General features: G+C 40.9%; 1 protein-coding gene across 4 annotated transcripts in view; it reads left to right on the top strand.

Annotated features, from left to right (window-relative positions):
• Rnf121 (ring finger protein 121) overlaps window positions 1–7669 on the top strand; it is a 49436-nt gene that overhangs the window by 8082 nt on the left and 33685 nt on the right. The window contains exon 1 of one of the 4 annotated variants that reach the window (XM_029540987.1): window positions 7238–7302. The exons of the other annotated variants lie outside the window; for them this stretch is intronic. The gene's annotated coding sequence lies outside the window, so the exon portion shown is untranslated. Of the gene's footprint in view, window positions 1–7237; window positions 7303–7669 lie in introns of those variants that run through there. 4 annotated transcript variants of the gene reach the window in all.

The following is a 7669-nucleotide window of genomic DNA, read 5'->3' as shown; positions in this document are numbered from 1 at the left end:
AACTCAGAAATCCCCCTGCCTCTGCCTCCCAAGTGCTGGGATCAAAGGCGTGCGCCACCACACCCGGCCATGTTTTCCCTTCTTGAAGTCATTTGTTATCTGTGTTCCTCTGAGGAAAATCTGTAGGTAAACACAAACTCATTAGTGCCTTCTAAAGTGCAGCTTTCCCAGGAGGATGCTGGGTCATAGCCATGGGGCTTTCGGCCCTGGGCAGCTGGGGAGAAACCCCGGAAGGGGCAAGCCAACTGGGCTCTTTCCCATCATTGTTGGTGTTCGGAATAACTGAATCTGCTCTATCACTCTGAGGCCTTGTATGGCATTTTATTCCTTATTTCCCTTAGGATTGCATCTGTCTTCTGAGGTTAATCATCTAGTGTTCTGCAAAAACACTTATTTTTCCTCATATTCAGATGATGTCAATAATACCTATTCTAGAGTTTATTGTGGATCAGCACTATGGTTAAGAATTAACTTAATTCTAATTCTTAAAATTTATTAAAATTCTAAACTTTAATTCTACTTCAATAAACTATTCTTCTCATCAAAACTAGCATAGAAGTGATTTATCCACACAGCTTGTAAGTAGAGCTGGGATTTGAAGCTGGTAATGTGGCTCTGATTTCTCTCAAATTTTATCATATATTTATTGTGTATTTAATTATATCAGGTACTGTCTGGGAGCACTTTAAAGATTATGACTAGATAACAAGGCTATCTCTGAGAGCTTAAAAGGATTTATGGTCAGCCTGTGAGACAGCTCAGCAGTTCAGAGCACTCACTGCTCTTCCAGAGGTCCTGAGTTCAATTCCCAGCAACCACATGGTGACTCACAACCATTTGTAATGGAATCCAGTGCCCTCTTCTGGTGTGTCTGAAAACAGCTACAGTGTACTCACATACATAAAATAAATAAATCCTTTTTTTTTTTTTAAGGAGTTATGGTCAAGTAGGGAGAGGAACCCATCACATGATAATGTAGGTTGGGGCTAACATGATTGACTTTGAGTGCCAGCCTGAGGAATTTAGATATATTATTATTCATCTTTTCTGTCTTTAGCTATTTAGTACTAGATACTGTGCTGGGGACACAAAGAAGGGTACAACACAGTTAACTGTAGGGTAAAACAGATTTGGTAACAAGTTGCTTCCATATAGTATAAGTGTGTGTTAGGTACTGTGGTAACAAAAGAGGGAGTGATGGACTCTGATGGGGATCCCCAAGTAAGACTTAATAAATTTCCTAGCATGTGTAATGCCTTGGGTTCAATCCTTAATACCTTAAAAAAAGAAAGAGAAAGAAAGAAAGACACACAGACATGTACTAGAGAAGATGTCTGAGTTGTGTTTAGTGTATGTGTATGCATGTATTTATACATGTTTCTGCATGTGTACATACAATTACATATGTGAGTGCATATGTGTGTGGGTCAAGTGTTGACACTGGTTGTCTTTCTTCATTGCTCTTCATCATGTGTTTGAGGCAGGATCTTTCACTGAACTGTGAGTTATCTAATTGGTTAGACTGACTGGCTGGAGAGTGCTAGGGGTCTATCTGCCTGTGTCTACCTACCCTCATTCTTACGTGCGAGTGTTACACATATAATACCGTACCTGGCTTCAGTGCGTGTTCTGGGGATCTAAACCTAGGTCTTCCTCATGCTTGCACAGCAGCTACCTTACCAGTAGAGCTATTTCTCTCTCTCTCCCCCTCCTCCACCTTGTATTTAAAAAAAAATTTTTTAAGACTGGTAGACTGGAGAGATGACTCAGCAGTTAGGAGTATTAGCTGAGTTCAATTCTCAGCAACCACATGTTAGCTCACAACCATCTGTTAACCATAGTGCTATGGGATCCATAGCTGAACATGCAGATAGAGTACTCATATATAAAATCCATAAGTAAATAAATCTTAAAAGGGAGGGCAGGCTGTCCTAGAACTGTCTATGTAGACCAGGTTGGCCTCAAACTCACAGAAATCTGCCTGCTTCTGCCCCACATATATGCCATCAAGCCTGGCTTCTTTCTCCTCTTTTCTTCTCTTTCTCTCCCTCCTCCTCTTCCCTTTCTTTCTCTTCCTTCTTTCCCTCTTCCTTTTCAAGATTTTTAAAAATTAATTTTGGGGATTGGAGAGATGGCTCAGAGTTTAGATCACATGAAGAGGACCCAGGTTTGATTCTCAGCACTCACTCACAAGGTGGCTCCTAACCATCCATAACTCTGGTTCTGGGGGATCTTATGCCCTCTTCTGGCCTCTGTGGGCAGTGCATACTTGCATATGAACCACATACATACATGTAAAAAAAAATCATACATGTAAAATTAAATAAATGGGCTGGGGAGATGGCTCAGCAGTTAAGAGTCCTGACTGCTCTTCCAAAGGTTCTGAGTTCAAATCCCAGCAACCACATGGTGGCTCACAACCATCCGTAATGAGATCTGACACCCTCTTCTGGTGCATCTGAAGACAGCTACTGCATACTTAGATATAATAATAAATAAATCTTTAGAAAAAAAATGAAATAAATAATAAAAGATTTATTGCTTTTATTTTATATGAATGTTTGTTTGCATGTATGTACATGTACCATGTGAGTGCCTGGTACCTGTGGAGGCCAGGAGATCACCTGGAACTGTTGTTACAGATAGTCGTGAACTGCCATATGGGTGCTGTGAGCAATATGGGTCCTCTTCAAGAGCAGCCAGTGCACTTAATCACTGAGCTATCTCTGCAGTCATCCTAATGTAGTTCTTAAGGCTTATTTATGTTTGAAAGCTAGGTGTAGTGTGGCACATTCCTATAGTTCCAGCACCTGAGAGGCAAAAGCAAGTTTTTGCCACAAGTTCAAGTCCAGCCTAGGCTGAATAGTTTCAGGCCAGCCAGGATTACACAGGGGAAACCTTTTGGTGAATACCTTTAATTCTAGCACTTAGGAGACACAGGCAGGTGGATCTCTGAATTAGAGGTCAGCCTGGTCTACAGAGCAGTTCCGGGATGGCCAGGGCTACACAGAGATCCTGTCTCAGAAAAAAATGAAAGCAAGCAGACGAAAACCAAACCAAAACAACTGCAAGGGAAAAAAGACTTTTTATTCAATAGGTATTTAAAGTCTGTGAGATGTGTTAAGAGTAGTGCAGCAGAATGGAAAGAAATGTCAAGTCTTTCATGTATTAAACAGCATGGGATACTCTGGGGACTTCTACAAGTTCTGTAGAAATGCAGATAGGTTAAATGTAAGGGAATAGCAGTGAGGGATGGGGTTGGAGAGGCCTCTTCAGTTTCATGTTGGGAAAACTGGGAATTTAGAGCGGGGAATTAGCAATTTTAGATATATCTCTTGGCAGCTGGAGGTATTGCAGAAGTTGTTTTTGGAGAGATTTGGTTTAGAGAAGGAGAAGAAATCAATTAGAAAGATCCTATATGATTAAAACCCCAAGCGTAAGCAAAGGCAGTGAGGACAGAGAACAAACAGGAATCAGGTGTGAACATAGTACAGAACTGCGCTTCCATCTCTTTGTGTTTTGGCCTTCATATCCTTTGCCTAACAAATTCACTAAGCATTTATTTTTTTGTAAATTTTAAAAATTGTATATATATGTGACTTCACATTTATTATTGTTGTGGTGATTGTTATTATTTTGAGACAAGGTTTCATTGAGTGTAGAGCTTGTCATTTCAGTTAGGCAAGCTGGGCTGTGTGTCTAGGATCTGCTTGTCTCTGTCCCCTGGTACGGGGGTAACAGATGCACATTGCCATACCCTAATTTTATGTGCAGGCTAGAGATCTGAACTTAGGTCCTCATGCTTGCACTTCATCCTTTGAGCCACTGCACTAGCTTCCATTCTTTTTTTTTTTTTTTTTTTTGGTTTTCTCTATGTGTAGCCCTGGCTGTCCTGGAACTCACTTTGTAGACCAGGCTGGCCTCCAACTCAGAAATCCNCCTGCCTCTGCCTCCCAAGTGCTGGGATTAAAGGCGTGCGCCACCACCGCCTGGCACCAGCTTCTGTTCTTTAATTTTGAGACAGGGTTTGACCATGAACCTGTGTTCCTCCTCCGTGTGCTTCTGGATAGCTGAGATGATTGGCATAAGTATAAATATGTAATTCAAGTTGTTCAGTAATTCTTTACTTCTTCACAGGCATTCTTTTTGTTACTTATGATTGGGTTTGTCCTGGTAAGTCCACTACAACTTGAAAGTAGAAACTAAAAATGCATTTAATATACTTGATGCCAACTTAGCATCCTGTAGAATACAAATTGTTTACCCTTTTGCTCTTGTTATTGACTGAAGTTGGACTTGCTGCCATAGATGCATCACAGAAGAGCTGGTAAAGTGACTCAGTGGGCAAAGATGCTTGATACCAAGACTGCTGACCCGAGTTCAGTTCCTGGGACCCATAATGGAAGGAGTCAACTCCATGCATATCCACACATTCCGTGGCACATGTATGCACACACACATACAAATTTTAATAAATTTTTTAAAAAAGATTTATGTATATGAGTACACTTGTCACTGTCTTCAGACACACCAGATGAGGTCATCAGATCCCATTACAAAGGGTTGTAAGCCAGCATGTGGTTTCTGGGAATTGAACTCAGGACCTCTGGAAGAGTAGCCAATGCTCTTAACCACTGAGCCATCTTTCCAGCCCCATAAAAATAATTTTAAAAGAGAATATTTTATTACATATTGTTACCTCAAGAAATGATTTGAAATTTGAGGTTTGAATGCATTTGCTTTTGCATCATCATAAAGTAAAAATGTAAATCAGGGACTGTATTAGTTATTTTTTGTTGCTATGATAAAGCACATTGATCAAGGCAACTTAAAAAAGAAAGCGTTTATTTTGACTTAAGGTTCAAAGGGATGGAATCTATAGTGGCAGGACAGAGGGAGCAGGCAGTCATGGTAGTTAGGGCAGGGTGCTTTTGAGAACTTCTATCTTGAACCATGAGCACAAAGCAGAGAGAGTGAACTGGGGTAGGGTGAGATCTTTTTTTTTTTTTTTTTTTTTTCCTTTGGTAGGGTGAGATTTTAAGCTCTCAGAGCCCACCCCTAGTGACTTTTAACAGCAAGGCCACACCTCCTAAGCCCAAACTGCCCAATCATCGGGAAAACAAATGTTCTGAATGCCTCACACTATGAAGAGGATTTTTCGTTTTTCATTCAAACCAACATAGGGAACATCTCTATGTCTCTATTTTTTTTAAGGTTCTAGTAATTTAGCAATGAACAAGTAGCCCGGGGAAACTAGATAATGAGCTAGTAACAGGATAATTCGAGACACGGTGATAGTGTTTTGAGAAAAGTAGAGTAATGTGTAAAGGTCACTAGAGGGAAAGGGCTGCTTTAAACATGGTGCCTATGGAGAGCCTCTGAAGAAGGGATACTGAACCAGGACTAAAGTAACTGTAGTTTAGTAGTTTCAAGGTAGAAGTAGGTATATTTCCAGTGAAGGGAGAATAAATATAAACTGGTAGGAATGAGCTAGATATCACCTATAATCATAAAAGAAACCCCATGTGAGTAGGTCATGGTTATCAAGGGACGAATAGTGCTGTTTGAGATCAGGGAGTCTGGCAGGATTAGACGTGTAAACCTTAGTATATGCTTTAAACATGTTGATTTTTTTTTAAAAGATTTATTTATTTATTATATGTAAGTACACTGTAGCCTGTCTTCAGACACTCCAGAAGAGGGAGTCAGATCTTGTTACGGATGGTTGTGAGCCACCATGTGGTTGCCGGGATTTGAACTCCAGACCTTCGGAAGAGCAGTCGGGTGCTCTTACCCACTGAACCATCTCACCAGCCCAATATGTTGAATTTTATTGGGAGGACAATGAGAAGATTTTTGGGTGATTGTGAAAATGGGAACGAGGTGAACTGATTTGCATTTTTAAAATGATCTTGATTCCTTTGAGGGGACTAGGTTGTAGGAGTCACTCAAAGAGGACAGGTAAGAGGCTATCTCGGGGCTAGAAAGATGGCTCAGCAGTTAAGAGCACTGACTGTTTTCCCAGAGGTCCTGAGTTCAATTCCCAGCAACCACGTGGTGTCACAAGGATCTGTAATGGAACCTGATTCTCTCTTCTGGTGTGTATGGGAAGAGAGCACTCATACATAAAATAAGTCTTTAAAAAAAGAGGCTATCACATATTCCAGATGAAAGATGTTAGAATATGGTAGTTGAGGCGTGTCATGTTCAAACTACTATAACAAAATACCTTTGAGTAGTTTGCAAACATCAAGAATTACTTCTCACTGGGCATGGTGGCGCACGCCTTTAATCCTAGCACTCAGGAGGCAGAGGCCAGCTGTCTACAAAGTGAGCTCCAGGACAGCCAGGGCTATATAGAGAAACCCTGTCTCGAACCACTCCCCACCCCCCACCCCCCTAAAAAGAATTACTTCTCGGGCTGGAGAGATGGCTCAGAGGTTAAGAGCACTGGCTGCTCTTCTAAAGGTCCTGAGTTCAATTCCCAGCAACCACATGGTGGCTCACAATCATCTGTAATGAGATCTGATGCCCTCTTCTGGTGTGTCTAAAGACAGCAACAGCATACTCATATACAATAAATAAATACATCTTAAAGAAAAAAAAAAAGAATTACTTCTCATAGGTTTAGAGACTGAAAAGTCCAAAATCAAGGTGCCAACCTTTTGTTTCAAAGATAGCAGCATCTTGATGTTACATGTTCCCATATTAGTTACATTTCTATGCTGTGACAAAACACCAAGGCCACTGCAGCTTACAAAAGAAAGTGTTTATTATTTGGGTTTACAGTTTCAAAGGGTTAGAGTCCAAGTTGGTGAAACAGACAGGAATGCAGTAACAGCTGAGAGTTTACATCTGGATCTGCAGGATTTTGTAGTGAGAATGATGGAGCCTTGAAACATAAAACCTGACCCCAGTAACATACCTCCTAATACTTCCCAAACAGTTCTACAAACTCAGGACCAAGTATTCTAACAAGTGACCCTATATTTAAACTGCCACTGCTGCTTTGGTAGAAAGGGCAACCGGGACCCTGTCCTGTTGATGAGAAGCATTCATTGTTGTGATATTTCCAATCTGGCGCTAAACGTCATTTACGATCTTAGAGTTGATATATATGGATGAATAAAATTTTAGAATCTCACACAAAGGAAGTGATAATTGATTTACATCTTGCAGGGTAGAAAGCAGTGAGCCAAATAGCAAAGGGGAGAGGATTTGAGGAAACACTGTGGTGTGTGAGAAGGACATTGTAGAATGGAATCTGACTCATTTGGATGAAGTGAAAGCCATTTGCCAGAGGTGAGAAAATAGTCCAACTAGAATATAAAGTGCCATCTATGTCATAAGTCTCTTAAGTTGATCTCAAGTTGAGACTTGAAAGATTATTGTTATTTTTTTCTTTTTAAAAATTAGGTGTATGTATCTTGTGCACGTGGTAGATGGAGGTCATGATCTTGTTGATAAGATACTCCTGACCGGGTGTGGTGGCGCACACTTCTGGTGCTGTCTGAAGACAGCTACAGTGTACTTAACATATTATAATAAAAAATAAACCTGCTGGGCGTGGTGGCGCATGCCTTTAATCCCAGCACTCAGGAGGCAGAGGCAGGTGGATTTCTGAGTTCGAGGCCAGCCTGGTCTACAGAGTGAGTTCCAGGACAGCCAG

The sequence above is a fragment of the Mus pahari genome, chromosome 1 (genome assembly GCF_900095145.1).
Source record: "Mus pahari chromosome 1, PAHARI_EIJ_v1.1, whole genome shotgun sequence".
Taxonomy (NCBI): Eukaryota; Metazoa; Chordata; class Mammalia; order Rodentia; family Muridae; genus Mus; species Mus pahari.
Note: the sequence above shows the minus strand (reverse complement) of the source record. Positions and strands in the feature narration are given on the sequence as shown.